Source organism: Pelodiscus sinensis, chromosome 24 (assembly GCF_052426305.1).
Source record: "Pelodiscus sinensis isolate ZL-2025 chromosome 24, ASM5242630v1, whole genome shotgun sequence".
NCBI lineage: Eukaryota > Metazoa > Chordata > Testudines > Trionychidae > Pelodiscus > Pelodiscus sinensis.
In genome coordinates, this window is record NC_143075.1 from 22,698,933 (window position 1) to 22,721,358 (window position 22,426).

Here is a 22,426-nt window from a genome sequence, read left to right on the forward strand (position 1 = left end):
ACCTTAGAGGGATGTATATATAACAGCAAAAGGAAACTTCTTTTGCCATTATGTATCCTGGCTTCTGTAATTTCCACTCCTATTCATCTGATAGTGTGTTTTACCCATGAAAGCTCATGGCCTAATAAATCTAAGTCCTGTTGCACCTTAGAGACACTCGTTGTTTTTACAGTTACAGACTCACATGGCTACTCCTCTGAGAATTTTTACCATTATCATTTAGTTAGTGTAGGTCCTGTTGGGTCTTTGGTTTCTCAAGGGACTGGAGATAGCTCATCCCTACCTATATTCAAAACATACAGCTGCATAGGGCACCAAATTGTCCCAAATTTTGTAGTGCCCAATGCAGCCATGTGTTGCTTATGGGCTCCAGCAGCCAGCTCCATCACCCACTCTTCTACTCTCCCCACGAGCGCAGTACCAGGACTGCAGCAGCTCCCATCCCCTGGCAGGTCCACAGGCTCTGCACTGGATCTGGTGGCCCCCAGCCTCTGCCAAGCTACGCCCAACCCAAGAGCTACATGGCTACCCTCTGCTCCTGAATGCTCTGACCCACGTTTGTGCTGCACACTGGCTCCCATGCCTCCCTCCCTGCTATGCTCCATGATTGCCAGCTCTCCCACACTGGAAGGACCAGCTACCATTGCAGTTAATGGCATCCAGTCAATCCAGTCTGGGAGAGTTGTCAATTTTTTGCCTCCCCCCCCCCCCCAGCTTCTGCCCTCATAGGCCTTTCCCCGCGGGTGGTAAGTGTGTGCGCCAGTGCTGGGCTGTGTAGGGCACTAGCACTGCTATGGAAGGCCATGACTGAAGAGACTCAATCATGAGCTGATTACTCTCCATGGGATGAAACTAGCTGCTAGTATTGTGCTCTCTACTACAATTCTCTTGGAAGGTTGCATGCCTTCTGGCAATCAGCTCAGGGAGAAGGGGTCTCTGACGTTAGGGCCCTTATGTTAGACCCACCATACACTGCGTTCTTCAAGGACAAGGTCCAGCTGCTACTCCTGCATACAATATTTTAAAATTCTATGTGCACTATGTTGAAATTCTCCAAATTTTGTCAAAATAATGCTATATAATCACACCAGTTTCAATTAGTTTGGTAATTTAGTTCATAATATCTGTCAGTAAGTGTATGATAAGAATGTTCAGACTGGGTCGCACCGAAGGTCCATATAGGCCAGTATCCTGTCTACCAACAGTGGTCAAGGGCAGATGTCCCAGAGGGAATGAACAGTCCAGGGAATCATCAAGTGATACATCCCCTGTCACCCAATGTCAGCTTCTGACAAACAGAAGCTAGGGACACCATTCCTACCCATCCTGGCTGATGGACTTATTCTCTGAGAATTTATCTAGTTCTTTTTTGAATCCTGTTAAAAGTTCTGGCCTTCACAATGTCCTCTTGCAAGGAGTTGCACAGGTTGACTCTGCATTGTGGGAAGAAATATTTCCTTTTGTTTTAAATCTATTAATTTCATTTGGTGACCCCTATTCTTGTGTAATGGGAACAAGTAAATGGCTTTTCCTTATTTACTTTGTCCACACCTACCATGATTTTATAGACCCCTATCATATCTCCCCCACACTTTTTCTAAACTGAAAATTCGCAGTCTTATTTGTCGCTCCTCATATGGCAGCCATTCCAACCACCTAATAATTTTTGTTGAACTTTTCTGAACTTTTTCCAATGCCAAGATACTTTTTTTGAGATGAGGTGACCACATCTGTATGCAGTATTCAGGAGGCGGGCGCACCATCTATTTATATAGAGGCAATAAGATATTCTATCTCTTATTCTCTATCCCTTTAAAAATGATTCCTTAATATTCTGTGTAGTTTTTTGACTCCCACTTCACACTGAGTGGATGTTTTCAGAGAAGTATCCACATTGACTCCAAGATTTCTGAGTAGTAACAGTTAATTCAGTCCTCATAACTTTGTACGTATAGTTGAGATGTTTTCCAATGTGCATTACTTTGTATTTATCAACATTAACATTTATTTGCCATTGTTGCCTAGTCACCTAGTGTTGTGAGTTCCTTTTGAAGCTCTTCACAGTCTGCTTTGAACTTAACTATCTTGGTATCATCTGCCATCCAGATCATTTACGAATACATTGAATGGGGATGGTCCTAGTACAGATCCCTGTGCAAAACCACTAGTTACCTCTCTCCATTCTGAAAATTGACCATTTATTCCTCCCCGTTGTTTCCTGTTTTTAAACCAGTTACCAGTTCAGGAGAGGATCTTCCTGCTTATCCCGTGACAATTTGCTTAAGAGCCTTTGGTGTGAGGGACCTTGTCAAAGGCTTTCTGAAAATCTAAGTGCACTATATGCACTGGATCTCCCTTCTCCACATGCTGGTTGATCCCTTCAAAGAATTCTAGTAGATTAGTGAGCCATGATTTCCCTTTACAGGCACTATGTTGACTAACAAATTATGCTAGTCTCTGTGTCCAACAATTCTGTTGTTTACTATAGTTTCAACCAATTTGTCTGGTACAGAAGTTAGACTCACCGGCCTGTAATTGCCAGGATCACCTCTCGAGCCCTTTTTAAAAATTGATGTCACATTAGATATCCTCTAGTCATGTGTTACAGAGGATGATTTAAAGGATAGTTTACAAGCCACTGTTTCACATTTGAGTTCTTTCAGAATTCTTGGGTGAATGCCATCTGGTCCCGGTGACTTATTACTGTTTAGTTTATCAGTTTGATCCCAAACTTGGGATCTAATGACTCCTGTCTGGGACAGTTCCTCAGATTTTTCCCATAAAAAGAATGGCTCAGGTTTGGGAATCTCTCTAACATCCTCAGCTGTAAAGACTGATGGAAAAAATCATTTATTTTCTCTGCAACCACTTTATTATCCTTGAATGGTCTTTTAGCATTTCATCATCTAGTGGCCCCTCAAGTTGTTAGCAGGCTTCCTGTGTCTGATGTACTTAAAAAAGTTTGCTATTAGGTTTTGAGTTTTTGCCTAGCTGTTCTTCAAATTCCTTTTTTTTCTTTCCTAATTATAGTTTTACACTTCATTTGACAGAGTTTATGCTCCATTCTGTTTTTCTCACTAGGATTTAACTTCCACTTTCTAAACAATGCCTTTTTATTTCTCTGCTTCTTTTACTTGGTTGTTAAGGTATGGTGACACTTTTTTGGTTCTCTGTTTTTTAATTTGGGGTATGTTAAAGTTGAGCCTCTATTGTGATGTCTTTGAAAAGTTTCCATGCAGTTGCAGAGATTTCAGCTTTGGCATTGTACCTTTTAATTCCTGTTTAACTAACCTCCTCATTTTGTGTAGTTCCCCTTTCTGTACTTAGATGCCACAATGTTGGGTTGCTGAGGTGTTTTTTCCCAGCACAGGAATTTTAAATTTAATTATGGTCCTTATTTCTGAACAGTCCAGCTATATTCATCTTTTGGACCGGATCCTGTGCTCCACTTTAGGCCCAAATCAAGAATTGCCTCTCCTCTTATGGGTTCCAGAACCAGCTGCTCCAAGAAGCAGTCATTTAAGGTGTCTGAAACTTTACATGTCATCTCAGGACGGGATGGAAATATACCTAGTCACTATCAGGATAGTTGAAATCCCTCATTCAGTCTTTCATTTTTCATAACTTCTCTGATCTCCCTTAGCATTGCACAGTCACTATTACTGTCTTTGTCAGGTGGTCTGTAATGTACCCCTACTGCTATATTAATATTAGAGCATGGATTTACTATCCATAAAGATTCTATAGAACAGTTTGATTCATTTATGATTTTTACTTCATTTACTTTTCATATATATTGCCACTCCTCCACCAGCATGACTTGTCCTGTCAATATATTTTGTAGCCTGGTATGACTGTGTCCCATCAAGTTTGTCTCTGAGATCATAGATGTTCACGCACATACATACATGCACGTGCATGCCCAAAGAGTATAGAGTTAACAAAACCCCTAGGATAACCTACTTCCTGCCAGGGGGCCAGACACTCCTATCCTGTCCACATCAGAGGCCAGTTGCTCAGACAGTTGTGACCTCTTCCTCCAGCTATGACCTTCCCAGCCTAGACTAACACCCTATCTCCTCCTGCCCGAGGACAGCTCCAGGGCCCCAGCTACTACCCACCAAGAGCACAGGGATTCAGAGGGAGAAAGTGTGATGCTGGGTCCTTTGGTTGCATGGGGTTTCCTGTGTGCTGCTAATTCCTTCTTTCAGAGCAGTTGTTGGGAACCATCCAGCTTCTCTCCTTCCCCCTCCTCCAAAGCCTTGTTTTGTGTTTGTGAGCTGGGCTCTGCCACCTCCAGTAGCCCCTAATGGCAGCCAACCTCTCTGCAGCTCATTTCTGTGTGGAAGAAAAGAAATTCCGCACACCCACCATTTTCATTTCTGCAAAACTGTATTGTGTAATGGTGCAGAATTCCCCCAGGAGTAAAGTGTGTCCCCAACCGGCTTTTGTGCCAAAGGTGGTTCCACAATTCTATATTTTCTGGCCAGTCTTGTTCCTTAAGCTTTGTAAGCTCTGCATAATTACAGCTCCACTCATTGGATGCTAGGCATGCCCTTTGCCTCCTTTCACAAATGCACACAACAGAGGATTTAATCCTCTCGGTTCTTTGTAGCAGTAGCACAGCAGTTCTCAGACTGTGGGTTGTGATGCCAAAATGGGTTGTGACCCTGTTTTAATGTGTCCCCGGGGTTGGCATTAGCCTTGCTATGAGCTGAAGGCAAAGTCCAAGAGCTTCAGACCTGGGTGGCAGGGCTCAGGCCATACTCCTTGCCTGGGGCTGAAGCCTTTGGGCTTCAGCTTGGACTCCCACCACTGAGGACAGTGGGTCTTGGGGTTGGATTCCCTGCCCTGGGGTAGTGGGACTCGGGCAGGCTCAGACTTTGGTCCTCCCTCCTGGGATCACATAGTACTTTTTGTAATGAAATTTGAGAACCTCTGCAGTAGTAGAAAGGATAGAAGGGTTTGTAGTGTCAGCACTGAGGAATCTCTTCCTTTGCTACAGCAGACATGTCCCGTCTCCATCCCTCCTAACTGCTCACTCCATGAGAGCACAGGCCCCTTCAGTGATGTTCCTTGCATATGCTCCAAAGTCAGCTGCAGGGCAGTAATTTGCTTGTCGGTGCATAACCTTGCATCCCACTATGCAATCACCCAATTGGCTCAAAATGATTACAGGTTTTGGAGATCACTGTTGCAGTCAGCGTGTGTGTGAACCCTAGGCCACTGCCTAAGCTACTGCTTGTGAGTCACCTAACATGGAATGAACATGAGAAGCACATCTTGAAGAACAACAGTTACAGAAAGTTAATAATAGTTTCTACATTGTTTGAGAATAGCAGCCAAGCACAACTTCTCAGTGATGTGGTGTGGTTAGAAACAGTAGCAAAAATCCTATCTGCTCAGAAGTGCAAGAATGTCTTTGACTAATAACATGCTCAAGAAGAAACCGTTTGATCTCTAATCAAGAATCTATATCTTGGAGAGTTCCCAGAGTTCAGACTAGTTAGTTCTTAAGATATTTAATTTTCAACAGCAGCAGGAATAAACCTGTTGCCTACACTCTGAATCCACTAGCATATGCCTTATCTTTGAGGATGGATGGAGATTTGGCAAAGCTGCCAAATTGGAAGAATAACGCTGAAAACATAATTCTAGGTCTGGCACAACTGAACATTTCATTAAAACTGTGCAGAAGTAGGCTAACCTTATTTTGTAACTGGGATTTGGAGCTTTACAATTGTTAATTGGTGTTTAGGGAGTTCACAAGCACTTCAAGGTGTTCTGTATTAAGTAAAGAAAAGGTAGACTTGGAATTACTTCTTTTCTACTGCTTCCCATCAGCAATACCAAATTCTATTTGGGGGAAGGAGGTGGGTGTGGGGGGAGGGGTTTGGATCGTTATTTTCTTCCCTATTTCTTGGTCCACAAAATCTCCTATATGCTTATCTGGGGATGCCATGGTGCCTCAGGGTCCTGAACAATATTAATCAGGACTGATTCAGGATCATCCAAGTATGCCAACGTGGTCCAGACAAATGTAGTTCTGTGCCCAGTTCACATTTTGTCTTCTCCCGTACTTTAGTTACCATTCGTACCTGACCAGCCAATCCAGGGTTAAGGGAAAATTCTTTACCCAAACCTGACAACCCTGTATCTCAAGAGTTGACACCTTGATGGGGTAGAAATTTCCTGTTCAAGAGGCAGGCAAGAATTTTTGCTCCATGGTAGAACAGAATCAACCAGAAACGCTAGCCTGCAGAAGTGCAAGAGATAATTGATGAGGAGAATGCATGAAACAAGTATAAAATCACCACACTGGTAAGACACACAAATAGGAGTGCCTATCTCATAAACAGGGGAGATGCATCAGGCTGGGTGTGTGTTCTATATTTAGATTTCACCAAGCCAGTAACAACTGTGATCTGGTTCACTATGCCTAGTTTACCAATCCTCTTAGACCAGGAGAGTGGAATCTAAGATCTCAGGGGCTGGATGCGTCCCCCAGCTTGCCTGGATCTGACCCCTGAGGCTTGGGGCTTCCCTTAGCACTGGGGAGCTTACAATGATGGAGTGGTGGTTTTTTTTGTTTCTCGCTTGTGTGCAGCCCCTGACTGATTTTTTTCTGTGGATCAGAATATCCTACCTAGACCTCCCTCATTGTAACTTGAGACCATTGCTCCTCGTTCTGCCGTCCGTCACTACTGATAGCATCCTCTCTCCATCCTCTTTGGAACCTCCCTTCAGGTAGTTGAAGGCTGCTGTCAAATCCCCTCTCACTCTTCTCTGCTGTAGACTAAACAAACCCAAATCCCTCAGCCTCTCCTCATAAGCGGTGCTCCAGCCCCTAATCATTTTTGTTGCCTTTGCTAGACTCTCCAATGCAGCCACATCTTTTCTGTAATGGGGGGCCCAGAATTGGACACAATACTCAATATGTGCTCTCACCAGTGCCGAATAAATGGGAATAATCACTTCCCCTAGATCTGCTGGCAGTGCTCCTCCTAATGCACCCTAATATGCCATTAGCCCTCTTGGCTACAAGGGCACACTATTGACTCCTATCCAGCTTCTCATCCACTGTCATCCCCAGGTCCTTTTTTGCTGTACTGCTGCTTAGTTAGTTGGTTCCCAGCCTGTAACAATGCTCGGGATTCTTCCGTCCCAAGGGCAGGACTCTGCACTTGTCCTTGTTGAACCTCATCAGATTTCTTTTGGCCCAATCCTCCAATTTGTCTAGGTCACACTGGACCCTGTTATTACCCTCCAGCATCTCTACCTCTCCCCACACCTTAGTGTCATCTGCAGACTTGCTGAGGGTGCAATCCATCCCCTCATCCAGGTCATTAATAAAGATATTGAACAAAACTGGCCCTAGAACGGACTCTTGGGGTATGCTGCTTGATACCGACCGCCACTCACACATTGAGCCATTGATCACTACTCTTTGAACCCAACAATCTAGCCAGCTTTCTAACCACCTTACTGTCCTTTTATCCAATCCATACCCCAAATAAATAAACTGAACTTTGTGATAAAAGGCCACTTAAACCTTGACTCACACCTCATCAGGTTTCTCCTACTCCAAAAAGATCAGTCATTTACTGCCGGTCAGTTGATATTCTGCAGAGATGATGCTAGCATCCAGTTCTGTTGTAAGCTAACTAAAGATTTATTAGTTAAGAAAAAAATGTGATACAGAAGGGCCAAGAAGCAATGGGAGAGTGCTGATAGGGAGGTACCTAAGCTCTAGACTAATTATGTCATGGTTCCCTAGAGGCTAGTGAAGGCTACTTCAGGCTAATTGAAGCACCGGTGGTCCCTGTCAGGAACCTGGTGTGATACAGCAGGCTTATTAATGTGGTTCCCTGTAGGCCAGTTGAAGCACCTCTAGCCAATTAAGGCCCTGTCAGGAACTGAATAAAAACTCCTTGTTCAGAGTGAGGAAGGAGGGGGGCTGGAATTTGGAGATTCCCTCCTCCAGCAACAAGAACTGAGGGTAACCCCAAGGGGGAAGAAGGTAAAACATCTGCGGAGTTTGAGAGGAACTAGGGCTCAGACAGTTATACTCCAGAATGACTAGAGGAGAGCAGAAAGCTCTCTAATCCCAGGGAGCAGCTGCTGACTGGCTAGTTTTCCAGTCTTTTCTCCTGGGGGCAGCCTGCATACTGAACCCCTCATCCCCAACCAAGAGCAGTCATTTAAATATAGAAAAACTGATTAATTGAGTTAAGGACCTGAGCAACAGAGGCTGGATAAGATGGTATCTCTAAGCCTAGGTGGAGTTTGAACTCCTGGATTTCATACTGGAGGTCTGCTCAGAGCACTTGCTCTAGCCCCAGAGGCAGCTCTTAACAGAGCTTGGGTTGCTCCCTGCTTTGTGTCTTTAGAGTAGGGGAGGTTGTTTATGAACAGAGGGAGGCAGGATGATTAAGATAAGAGGCTGGTGGATCAAGTAACTGAAGGATCATTGGATGATATGAAAATATTGCCACTTAAAAGATAGGGGGGAAAAGAATAAGAATAAATAATGGTATGCTGTTGGGGATCTGCACTGGGGTGAATGTGGTTTGACTTATTCATAAATTATCTTGAAAAAGGAGCAAACAGTGAGGTGATAAAATTTTCTGACAAAATTACTCAAAATCGTTAAGTCCAAAGCTGACTGCAGAGTTACAAAAGAATCTCACAAAACTGAGCGATTGGGCAATGCAATGGCAGATGGAATTCAAAGTGATAAATGCAAAATGATACCCATAGAAAGATATAATCCCAACTATACATACAACATGAAGGGGTATAAATTAGTTATTACTCAAGAAAGAGCTCTTGGAATCATTGTCGATAATTCCCTGAAAACATCTGCTCAATGTGCAGTAATAGGTTAAAAAAGTAACAGGATATTGGGATTCCTTAGGAAAGGAATAGATAGGACAGAATATCATACTGCTTGTATATAAAGTCATGGTACGCCCACATCTTGAATATTAACTGCATATCTGATTGCCCCAGGTAAAAAAAAAAAAAAAGGATTTGGAATAGGAACAAAGAAGGGGAACACAAATGATTAGGGGTAAGAAACAGCTTCCACATGAGGAGATACTAAACATCTATGCCTTTTCAGCTTGGAAAAGAAATTTCCTGTACTAAGGGGTAGGGGAAATATGTTAGAAGTCTAGAAGATCATGAGTGATGTGAAAAAATTCAATAGGGTTTGTTGGGGGTCAACTTGCTGTGGCACTTCTTGCTGGTAGCACTGGGAATTGACTCTGTCAGCAGGGGTCCTCCCTCAGGCTGGTGCCCCTCCCATCTGTCCATGCTCGGGCTCTGGACCTGCGTTGCTCATGGACCACAGCGTCCTCTTTGGGGCACTGTCCTCTGGCAGTGCCCACTAAAGTGGCTTCTCATCCCCCTTCCGGGGGTTTATCTGCAGTCCTGTGCCTTTGCTGCAACTGTGCCCAACTTTGGCCTTAATGCCACAGTTTGTATGAAGCAAAATGCAGGACAATGTAGCACCTTAAAGACTAACAAGATGGTTTATTAGATGATGAGCTTTCGTGGGCCAGACCCACTTCCTATGGACTCCCATGTGGGTATCAGCAGTAGGGATGTTAGCAAGTAGTTGATTGGAGTATTGGCTACTTGCCACCCCAACCCCACCTCTCTGAGAGGCAGTAAGGGGAGGGGAACAGGAGCTTAAAAACTGGGTCCCCTTAGCACCATCTCTGCAGTGCTGCCCTCCCCTCCTCCCTCCTCCCCTTCTGCCTCTATCAGAGGCAGCTGGGGTGGGGGAGGGAGAGGAGAGGCTGCTGCGCAGAAGTCCCTGTTTGTAGCAGCCTGGGCTGGCTGCCTGTAGGTCCTGGGTGTTGCGCCTCTGCATTTTAAATGCTCCTACTACAGGATGAACCTCCTAAATCTGAGACTCTCTGGTCCGGCAACATCTATGGTCCAGAAGGAAGGACCACAGATGTTGCTGGACAAGAGAGCCCTGGAGGCGAGGAGCACGAGTCCTACAGGTGCTGTGAAGTCCCAACTGGACTGATGGGCTGGTCCTGGGGTGGGTGGGGAGTCCAGCCTTGGGGAGCCCCAGGCCAGGGAACCCCTGCCATGGCTGAAAGGAATTCCCAGTCCTGGCCAGGAACCCTGGCGGCAGCGGGGCTATCACCGACTGGGAACCCAGGCAGCAGCTGAGCCAGCGGCAGGTGCAGTGAATCCTCAGCTGGGAACCCAGGTGGAAGCGGGGCCAGCGGTGGCTAGTGGGGGAATCCCTGACCGGAATGGGGCCAGCGGCAGCCGGGGAGGGATCCCTGGCAGGAGCGGGGCCAGTGGTGGCTAGAAGGAATCCCCGTTCTGGAACCCCAGCGGAAAGGGGCTAATGGCAGCAGCTGGGGGGATTCCCAGCCCAAGGAGGCTACCCCTGGATGCTCCAGTATGGGGCTAGCAGCGGGGAGGGAATCCGAGGTTCCGGGGATGCCCACAGCTGAGCGAGCAAGAAGCCATGGTTTCTGAGGGTGTCGGACCAAAGAGGTCCAGCCTGTATATTTAAAACGCAGAGTCTCAGTGTGATTGGCTCCCGGAGCTGGCACGAACTGGTTGCTGGAGCTACCTTCACTGTGGCTCTGTAGAGTGGTCCTTATCAACTAAACATGTAGTCGATACTATTGTATCAGCTACATGATCAGCCAGATAACTTTGCAATTTAACTCCCTAAGTTTCACCTATGAAGAGCTTCAAACAATCTCACAAAACTAAGTGATTTGGCAACAAAATGGGAAATGAAATTTAACGTTGATAAATATAAAGTAATGCACATTGGAAAAAATAATCCTAACTAGACATTCAATATGATGGGGGACTAGTTTAGCTATAGCTACTCAAGAAGAGATCGTAAAATCATTGTGGATAGTTCTCTGAAAACATCCACTCAATGTGCAGCAGCAGTCAAAAAAGAAACCATGTTAGGAATCATTAGAAAAGGGATAGAGAATAAGAGAGACAATATCTTATTGCCTCTATAAAACCATGGGACGCCCACATCTTGAATACCGCATACAGATGTAGTCACCTCATCTCAAAAAAGATACATTGGCATTGGAAAAGGTTCAGAGAAGGGCAACAAATATGATTAGGGGTTTGGAAGTGGTCCCATATGAAGAGAGATTAAAAAAACTGGGACTTTTCAGCTTAGAAAAGAGGAGACTGAGGGGGGGATAGGATAGAGGTCTATAAAATCATGATGGGTATGGAGAAAAAGAATAAGGAATAGTTATTTACATAACATAAGAACTAGGGGTCACCAAATTAAATTAACGGGCAGTAGGTTGAAAACAAACAAAAGGAAGTTTTTCTTCACACAGTGCACAGTCAACCTGTGGAACTCCTTGCCAGAGGATGTGGTGAGGGCCAGGACTTTTAACAGGGTTCACAAAAGAGCTAGCTAGATTCATGGAGGTTAGGTCCATGAATGGCTGTTAGCCAGGCTGGGTAGGGATGGTGTCCCCAGCCTCTCTTTGTCTGGAAATGGACGACAGGAGAGCGATCATGTGATGATTCCCTGTTGTGTTCACTCCCTCTGGGGCATCTGGCACCGGTCACTGTTGGCAGACAGGACACTGGGCTGGGTGACCTTTGCTCTGACCCAGTCTGTTCTTATGTTCACAGTGTTATGATTATAGCACACGAGTGTCCACTCTATTCTGGGATAAAAGAGATTTTATTCTGGCCTAGTTACTCACAAAGAACTATTTGCACCTTCAGTGAATGTTAGGTTGGTAATGACCAACCTCTGCTCCCTTGAACACAGGAAGAATAAAGGGGGCCCTGAAGGTCAAGAGGTTGGGGAGGATTCTCCAGTGGCACAGTGGACAGTGTACTTGCCTGCAGAGCTAAAAGTCAAGGGCTCAAGCTCCACCCACCCAATATAGCTTCACCCAACACCAGCTTGAGAATGGATGGACCTGGCACCCTTGGAACAAAGGAAGGATAAGGGGGAGCCTAGATTGCAGGAGGCTGGGGGGCTCCTCCAGTTGCACAGTGGACAAGGTGCCTGCAGAGGTAAAGGGTTCAGGCACTCCCCCAACCCAAGTGGGTTCACCCAACACCAGCTTGGTAACAGATAGAACTGACACCCATGAAACAAAGGAAGTATAAAGGCTGGGGCATCACCAACCTAACATTCAATGAAGTTACAAACATCTCTTCACATAGATTCCTGTGTTAGCAACCCCCCCCATCCATTGACTTTGGTCCTTATCTGCTTTATTTTAACAGGCCAATCTTCAGGTGCTTCCTGATGACCCTTATGACCTTCCTGTTTTTCCCTTTGATTTTTTCATAACCTCTGCTCTTTGTTTCCTGCCCCCCTCCTTTTTTTTCTTCCTTCTCCCCTATTTATTTTGGGTCTGCACATCCTAAACTCAAAACTCCGGTCATCTGAAGAAATGGGCTGTGCTCACGAAAACTCATGATACCATCCACATGTTTGGTTGGTCTATAAAGTGCAACCAGACCAGTTTTTGTTTTTTAAGTTTATCCTGATTTAATGAGTCATGCAAGGCCAGGTGATCAGACCACATGATACCAACTCCACTTTGGTACCTGTATTTTTGCACAGACTGGGCTGGGAATCTGGCATGGAACAAAAGGGTTCTCACCATTGGAAAACACTAGGGAATGGCATCATTACTTCTCTTCACTCCCTTACCTGAAAGAATCTCTGGAGGACAAAGGACGTGGAACAGGGGAGGTGCACCCAAGCTTTAAAGCACATGCAGCTGGTGCCTCAAGAATCAGTAGCCCTGTTGTATGATCACTCAGGATGAGATATTTTTCATTCAACTCTTATCTAGTGCGTATAAGTCTTAGTCTGTGATTTTGTTTACTTTCCTTGGTAACCTGCTTTCATCTGTTTATCATAACAGGTACTATCCATCTTTCTGTAGTTAATAAACTTATTTTTTGTTTTTTGTTAACCAAGTGTGTTTTTGCATAAAGTGTTAGGGAATCTTAGGCTGTGTCTAAATTACATCCCTTTTCTCGAAAAAGGAATGTAAATTAGATACTTCAAAATTGCAAATGAAGCTGGGATTTACATTTCCCATCCTTCCTTTGCATAACGGTGGCTGTGTTTTTTTTCTGAAATGGGGCTTTTGGAAAGAAAAACAGCCGTTTAGATAGGGATTGATTGAAAATAAAACCCTTTTTCAAAAGATCCTGTACTAATTTTTGGTGAACAAAGGCAAATGCACTTCTTCCCCTCCCTTCCCCCCACCATTGAAGTTTGGGAAGCTGGGAAATTGACTGGTGCCTTCATTGTCAGTCCATGAACAGTTTAGGTAAAACACTCAGGTGCCCCGTGTGCATATTTGGTGCCACCTTTAGTCGTATTGGGTGATAACGGTGCCTGGAAGAGCTGGCAGGGTGTCCCCAGCAAAGCAGTGTGGCTTGGGGGAGGGAGGGGCACAGTGGTTCCAGCCGCTTCGGGCTTCGTCTTAGGGGTACATCCCATCAAACAGATACATACATTTCCTCCAGCAATGACTGATTCAGTAGTTTTGTCTCCAAGGGGATTTAATCCCCTGAGCCAGAAGCAATAGGGTCTCAGCCTGAATGGAATCTCAGATGGCCCAAACCATGATTGATAGGGGTCCAATTTCTTTTCCTGATGCTGTAGTCTTCCATGTTTCCACTGAGTTCTGGGAAAGAGGATTTAGAGCCTTGGACACTGCACTACACAAATAAGCTTGTTCAAACATGTTTGTGGCACATCTAGTATATATTTGAGAGACTTTGTGAGCGAGTGAGTCTGTCCATCCATCCTTTTGTTCAAGAACTCCTCCTAAAAAGCTTCAGAGGAGTCGCCAAGTTAGTCTGTAACAGTAAAAACTTAAAAAACAACAAATAGTCCAGTAGTACCTTAAAGACTAACAAAACATGTAGATGGCATCATGAGCTTTCACGGGCAGTTCTGTCCTCTAAAGAAGTGGGTTGTGTCCACGAAAGCTCATGATACCATCTACATCAGCGATCTCAAACTTTTTGGGCTCCGGAGCCTTTACATGCGTAAAAATTTATGCGGAGCCCCAGCGGTCCACTGACTGTGTTGTACCTATCAATATTTCCAGTTTGTCAGTCTCGCGGAGCCCCTAAAAAGTAAGAGATAGGACCACCAAAATTGGTCTGCAGCTTCCTCTTACCTTACCTTAAAGCAAGATAAGGGTTGGGGGTGTGTGTGGGTGTATGTTGCTCCCCCCGTGCATTCAGAGATGCATAAAACCATACACAAGGACAGTTACCAAGCAGGGAACAGGAGTAGTTGTGGGATGCTCCTGCCCATCTAGGACTGCCCCAGCCCTGAGCCTCCACCCCCAAGATACCCTTTAGGGAGGGCAGAGGACTGAAGCTCCATCCCTCATTTGTACAGGAACATTGCTGGCTGTTCCCCTTTGTCAGGGAGCACAGGAAAAAGCAGTTTTCTCTATTCCTCAGTCTGGCTGGGGAGTGCTGGGGCAGATGAACCTAGCCTTGCCTTTGTTGGGGGACATGCACCCTTCCCCCAGCTGTGCCAACTGGAGCTGCAGTGGACAGATACATGTAGATTAGTCACATCGAAATTGCTAATGAAGCAGGAATTTAAATATCCCGTGCTTCATTAGCATAAACATGGCTGCCCCTTTTTTCAAAACGGAGCTTTTTTTAAAAAAAACCGGCAGTCTAGACCAGATCTGTCGAAAATAAACCCTTTGTCGACAGATCCTGTAAACCTCATTTCTTGAAGAATACAGGAGCTTTCGAAAAAGGGTTTATTTTTGACACATCCGTATCTAGACTGCCGTTTTTTTCGAAAAACCTCCATTTCGAAAAAAAGCGGCGGCCATATTCATGCTAATGAAGCGCGGAATATTTAAATCCTTGCTTCACTAGGAATTTTGACGTGCCTAATCTACATCTCTCTACATCTCAGCAGAGAGGTGTAGTCTAGACACAGCGTGAAAGGTGCTTCTCATCTAGCTTCTAACTGCTGCAGTGAGAGAGTTCTGGAGTAGTCCTTTCTCTCCAGGGCAGCCTGCATACTGACCCATTCATCCCCAGTCCCACCACAGAACAATGATTTAAAGGAAGAAAAATAAAGATTAATTTCATTAAGGACTCAAGCAATGCTAGGTAAATCTTTTAGTACAGTATATCTGTCCCTACTACAGAGCCCCCACTTTCCGTTGTATGAAACATAGTGGCTTTCTAGGCACGTCGCATTTCCTGACACAACTAAACCCACACCTTCCTTTAAGTCAGGAGAGGGGAACCTAAGGCCTAGGGGCCAAATGCAGCCCCCGGCTTGCCTGGATCTGGCCCCCGAGACTCAGGGCTTTCCCCTCCAGCACTGGCTGGACCACACAAAATCTACTAACCTCTGGTATGCGAGGGGAGTGTGGAGAGTGTCTTTCTCCTCAGTGAAGGTTTTGGTTTTTTTCTTCTTTTTTTGCTCCTCACTGGTGTGCAGCCCCCAATTCCCAAACTGATTTTTCTGTGGGTCAGCAGACCCCAACCCAAAAAAGGTTCCCCACCCTTGCTTTAAGTTATGATAGGATAAGAGCAGCATGTGACATTTGATGCTCCTAGCTTCTACCATTTAAGTGCTTTTGGACAGACAGTCTCTCTCAAATATACAGTAAAGTAAAACTATCTACATTCACTCTGTTAATGATTATGATTATGCTGTAAGCAGGTGTGGACAATAGATTGATCAGTGAGTGTTTGCATTTCAAATTGTCAGCTTTTCCCTAGTTCTTTATAAATTAAATTAAGCCTCTTTCTACAAATGGATATGTCTATTAGTTAAATGACTGTCATATTTTGAATTTGTGGTGTTGATTGTCTCTTTCCTCCATTATAATAAGCTTTGCTAAGGTATATGTTTGTACAGTAGTGCAATCTGTATAGTACTTGGTATCTGTGGTACCCAGTGGAAAGAAAATGAATGAATCAGAAGTCCTGTGGGGAAAAATGGTATGTGATCAAGTAATTAAAGACTCTATCAACATGTGTATGTAGAAGAGGACTGAATTAAGGTTTCATGGGCAGCCTTAATTCTGGCATTGTCTGACTTTGTAGGAATTTTTGCATAATGAATATAAATATTTGAAAATACGGTAAACATCTGATTGCATTTTGATCAATTTATTTCCTGGCCTCTAATATGAGACATGTCGCGTGGGAGACCTTTTTTTTTTTTTTTTTTTTTTTTAAAGATTGTAATTCTTTGTCAGGTTAAGTTTCCTTTCCTTGGCTTTGGAAAAATATTCTGTCCGAACAGAAATTTATTTTGAAGGCTGAGTTGTTTTCATGAAGGAGTTACTAAATAGTATGGGCTTGGGTGTTGCAAGTTATGCATTTGGGGCGAGTAGCCAGTTATTTTGTAACACACAAGAAATAAACGAATATTTGCAAATGTGGTATGGCTGAGGAGTTTAGGCTGAGATTTCATTCTCTCTTCAACAAAGCCTCCATGTGACAGACTGGGCTGGGTCTGGGCACTGCTGAGGGCGTCTGCTCAGGGCGAATTGCTCAAAACCAGGGCTCCTTACAGCCCTAGACTGGAGACCTTTTCTAAATAGGCCACAAACCAGTCACACCGAGTGCTTCAGCTGCCAATCCGGCCAGCAGGAATCCTCAGGAGCAAAACCCCTTTGACACCCCAGCTGTCCCTGTGCCACAATCAGCCCTGGGCCTGCACACAGGTGAGGGGTTATAGAACCCAATCTCACCTACCCTGAACGGGTCCTTCCGGTCCCAAAGAACCAGCCACAGATTCCTGGTCAATTTACACATAGGATCTTATCCACAAGATTATGCTGGGCCAATCCTTTAGAATCTATAATCTAAAGGTCTATTAATAAAAGAAATAATAGGTTGAGAGTGAGGTTGTTAAGGAAAATACATTACATGCACCAATCACCAAGTTCTTGATGTATGCTCTCAGCAGAGATGTTATAAACTGCTAGCTTAAAAGTCTCTGGTGTACATCGTGTGTCAGGATGGATCAGCAATCCTTCATGGCTCTCTGTCCCTTGCAAGACTGCATTTGGGATCAGTAGCAGAATTGAAGACAAGATGGAGTCCGCCTCATGGCACTTTATATCCATCCCTATTACCTTCCAAGTTGGAGCGGGTCACATGGCCAAGTGACCTATCCCTGTGTTGCATGTCAGCAGCCCTGATATTGGGCTTGTTTGCAGGTCTTCAGAGCATCCCTCAGGTGTGTATTGGGCACCTTGAGAGCCATTGTTCCTGGAGTCTCGCCAGTTAGATTAGTCATTGACTGAACAATTGCTCTTTACAACAGGCTGTCCAGAGGCCATTCATTGCTCTGTCTCAGGCAGAGAACATTCTCATCTGTATAAGCGCAGAGTCCATATTCATAACTCCACATACAGATATCACACAAGTACATGAATAGCATACATAGAATCAGTAGAACATAAGCTTTCATTTGACACCTCACATGGCCCCCTTTGTACAGACTTTGGGGCAAATACCCTGCCGTCGGCACAGCAGTGATCTGTCTGTTCTCCTTAAAATCCAATAATGTGACACTCCATATAATGTATCTATATTTAGCATAATGTATTTTAAGTGAAGCTACTTATTCAAAAACTTTATTTAATTCTAGTTTGTATCACACGGTGGTTTAGTTTGATTTTATCCTACTCAGGCTTTCTAGCAGGAATATACAGTTAACCATGTAGATGGAGCTTGATCCTGCCTTGAGGGCGGGGGGCTGGACTCGATGACCTCTCGAGGTCCCTTCCAGTCCTATTATTCTATGATTCTATGATTCTATGTTCCTTTTTTTTGCTGGCTAGCTACATACAGCTAAAATGAGGCAGAAAAAGTGGGAGTTAGAGTGGTTAGCTGGTGTTCCATGGAGGTGAGAAACATGGAAATATGTAAGGGTACGTCTAGACTACATGCCTCTGTCGCCAGAGGCATGTAGATTAGGCTACCAGACATAGTAAAATGAAGTGGCTATTTAAATAATCGCCGCTTCATTTAAATTTACATGGCTGCCATGCTGAGCCGACAAACAGCTGATCAGTATGTGGAGGCTTACCTGGGTGGTCGACAAATACCTTTGATGTCGACACCCGCACGTCCAGACTATCGCGCTGAGCCGACAAACAGCTGTTTGTCAGCTCAGCGCGGCAGCCATGTAAATTTAAATGAAGCGGCGATTATTTAAATCGCCGCTTCATTTTACTATGTCTGGTAGCCTAATCTACATGCCTCTGGCGACAGAGGCATGTAGTCTCGACGTACCCTAATACAAGAAAAGAATCTCTGCATTCCTTTACAAGTTTCCTGGAAATTTTGCATTGATAGTCAGTCTTGGAAACTGCTTTATATGTTACTAGATCTTTTGAGTCTGCCATTTTTTAACAGAGATAAAGCTTTATGTATAAACAGTGTTTGGAATTAGTATTAACTAGCAAGTTGAACGCTTAGATCAATGTATGTTAGCAGATACTATTGCTGTTACTGTTTAAGGACTCCCATTGTAGCTATCACTTTAAGAATGTGTTCTGCAGTGGTGCAGAAGCCTTTCTTGTAAGGGTAAGATACACTCAGGCTTTAAGAGCAAGTAGCAAGGTGGTGTGAATATAGACATATGCTCACAGCAAACCAAAGGAGGAAGACTGGTTTGCATTCAGGATTTAAGAAACAAATTCCTTATTAATTAATCAAATTAATCCTTTTGGGAAGGTGCTCAGTGAAGATTAAAGTCTATAGCCAGGTAAGAATGAATGTACTGTAGTTTAACAAAAAACCTTGCTTGAGGGTTGGACCATCATGGAGTTTCAGTAATCTATGTATGGAATAGCTTTGACTGTTCCCTTTCTTAGTATTATATAAGCAAGTCAGGTTTGAATTCTTGTTTTAGCATTATTTTCTGAAAGTCCCTGAAGTGTCAGTGATGCAGGTTCCAAACCCAGCAAAATTAAAGCATCTGCAATTACATGTTTAATGTTTGATATTTTTAATCTTTAATACAGAAAAAACTACAATAATGATGCAGGCTGCTTTACTATATATATATATATATATGTATGTGTGTGTGTGTGTGTGTGTGTGTGTGTATACACACACACACACATATGCATTTTTACATCTTTATATAATTCTTGAATTTAATTGAAAAAAGCTAAAAAAGATTAATCTGAATGTTTGAATTTGTTTTTGTTACTCTAAATTATGTGGTTTGTTGTTCTGTTTAATTTTCCTGGTGTTTTTTTACCTCTTATTTTAAAATAATTTATTATAATGCAAATGGGATCATGCATAGAGTTTACATAACCTTAAAGATAGCTGATGGGAGACTTGCTACATTTCTGCAAGAAAATAGAAGTCCTTATTCTGTAGTGTATCAAATACATATTTTATTGTCCTTTAGGTAGCCATGATTTTTTTTATATTCATGAAAATATTGTTCTTGTTATGCCAAACTGTAAATGAAGAAAGTGGCTAGCGATCCATAGTAAAACATAATAAAACAGTTGCTAGGGGCTGAAATAAGGATGGGTGTCAGGAACCATTATGAGAAAAATGTGTCCATTTTGGAAAAAATATACAATAGATGGTTTTCTGTAGTCTGTTCTTGAAAGTGTATAGCATCGTACATTATGTGATATGATAATAAATTGCTCTTTGTTTTAGTTTTAGATAACATAACACACTTTTAAAAATGTACAAAATCTTGGCACGTCTCTATTGTGCATTAAAGCCGAAAGCCTAGACACTCTAGAGAGGGAAATTCTTTAAGGAACTTCCAACTTCATTATTTATCTAGAATTGGGTCGTAAGAAAAGAGTGAAGTAATAATTAGATATTTTAGCTGCTCTTCCACCTGTTTCAAAAACTCTGTAAAACGATAGTTACTGTAGTAGGTTGGTAAAGCAATCTGTTTCATTTTCTCAAAAAGCAACAAAACATAAAACACTAGTTCTCACTGTTAAAAATAAATAGAAAAAATGTTAGTATAAGTTCTATTAAAAGAATAGCATTCTTATTGATATCTTTACAGGTTTTGGAAATTAAACTCCGTATTCCATATTTTGTGATTGTCCTCACCTCCTTTCACTGAGTCTTCAGTTGCTTTTATTCAAGACCTGAGAATTCTCCAGTTTATACATGGGCACAGTTACAACACTGTAGCGGTGGGGGAGAAAAACCCACACGCTTAGTCCACATAGCTATATAAGCAAACTCCACAGTATAGATGCAGCTGTGCCAACAAAGAGTGCCTGTGTTGGCATAGCTAATATTGCTAGAGGCAGTGGTGTTCTTACACCAGTAGAAAATGTCTGTTGGTGTAAATCACATCTGGACTATGGGAGTGTGTGAGCGTAACATAGCAACGCAGCCCCTCTAGTGTAGACATAACCTAAGTGACTTGTTCAAGAAGTATGTGACAATGGAGAAAATTGCACCCAGGTCTCCTGTGATCTAGTCGAGAGCCCTGATCAACTAGATGGGGGATTCTAGCCTAGGAAACAGTGCTGTGAAAAAGAGTTGGAGGTTGTGGTAGATAATTCATAGAATCATAGAACATTAGAATTGGAAGGGACCTCAAGAGGTCGAGTCCAGTCCCCTGCCCTCACAGCAGGACCAAGCTCCGTTTAGACCATCCCTGATAGATGTCTATCTAACCCGCTTTTAAATATCTCCAGAGATGGAGATTCCACAACCTCCCTAGGCAGTTTATTTCAGTGTTTAACCACCCTGACAAGTAGGAAGTTTTTCCTAATATCCAACCTAAATCTCCCTTGCTGCAGTTTAAGCCCATTGCTTCTTGTTCAATCCTCAGAGGCCAAGGAGAACAATTTGTCTCCCTTCTCCTTGTGACACTCTTTTAGATATTTGAAAACCACTATCATGTCCCCTTTCAAGTCTTCTCCTTTCCAAACTAAACAGGCCCAGTTCTTTCAGTCTTCCCTCATAGCTCATGTTCTCTAGACCTTTAATCATTCTTGTTGCTCTTCTCTGGACCTTCTCTAGTTTCTCCACATCTTTCTTGAAATGTGGTGCCCAGAACTGGACACAATACTCCAAGTGCAGAGTAGAGCGGAAGAATGACCTTTCATGTCTTGCTCGCAACACTCCTGCTAATGCATCCCAGAATCGTGTTTGCTTTTTTTTGCAACAGCGTCACCCTGTTGACTCATATTTAGCTTGTGGTCCACTATGACCCCTAGATCCTTTTCTGTACTGCCTCCTAGGCAGTTGCTTCCCATTCTGTATGTGTGAAACTGATTGTTCCTTCCTAAGTGAAGTACTTTGCATTTGTCCTTATTAAACTTCATCCTATTTATCTCAGACCATTTCTCCAGTTTGTCCAGATCATTTTGAATGTTGACCCTATCCTCCAAAGCAACCCCTCCCAGCTTGGTATCATCTGCAAACTTAATAAGTGTACTCTCTATGCCAGTATCTAAATCGTTGATGAAGATACTGAACAGAACCAGTCCCAAAACAGACCCCAGCACAACCCCATTTGTTATGTCCTTCCAGCATGAACATGAGTTCGTGAGTGTGAATTAGCTGAACATGAATTTCCAGTGTGATGCTGTGGCAAAATTGGAATTTATAAACAAGATAGGAAAAGAGAGTTTATTTTACTGCTACAACCACTGCTGGAGTACTGGAATCTTTATGGATAGTAATTCCATGCTCTAATAATATGAGTATAACAGTAGCGGTATATTTCTGACCACCTGACCGGGATAGAGATAGTGACTGTGAAATGCTAAGGGAGATTAGAGAGGGTATAACAATTTAAAAAACACAATAATAATAAGCGATTTCAACTATCCCTATATTAAGTGGGTACGTCATCTCAGGACGGGATGCAGAGAGAAAGTTTTTTGACACCTTCAATGACTGCTTTTTGGAGTAGCTGGTTCTGGAATAGGGATGCAAAAGTGTAATTGTTTAAATGGTTAACTCAGTGGTCCCCAACCATTGGAGGTTGCCGGGCACCAGGGGGTGTGGCCGTTCACCCGCTGGGCACCAGAGGGTGGGGCTACTTGCGTGCCCGGGGGCGGGGCCCCCCATGCGCTCTGCACCCGGGGCTGGCCCCCCCCAGCACTGCGCACCCCCCCGCCAAGCGCCGCGTGCCCGGGGCTCGCGCCCCCCCTCCCCCAAGCGCCGCGCGCCTGGGGCCGGAGCTCCCCCGCAAGTGCTGCGCGCCCGGGGCCAGTGCCCCCTCCAAGCGCCGTGCGCCCAGGGCGAGGGCGGCCAATCCGCGGCAGTCCCGGGGCCGGCGCTCACTGTGCGCCCGGGGCCGGCTCCAGCACCATGCATGTGCCACGTGCCCAGGGCCAGGCCAGCCCCGAGCACTTGGCGGGCGCACACAAATGCCCCCGCGGGCACC

At 44.0% G+C, this 22,426-nt stretch overlaps 1 protein-coding gene across 21 annotated transcripts in view; it reads left to right on the forward strand.

Moving 5' to 3' along the window:
• EIF4G3 (eukaryotic translation initiation factor 4 gamma 3) overlaps nucleotides 1-22,426 on the forward strand; it is a 320,226-nt gene that overhangs the window by 39,313 nt on the left and 258,487 nt on the right. The gene's annotated exons all lie outside the window — the stretch shown is intronic.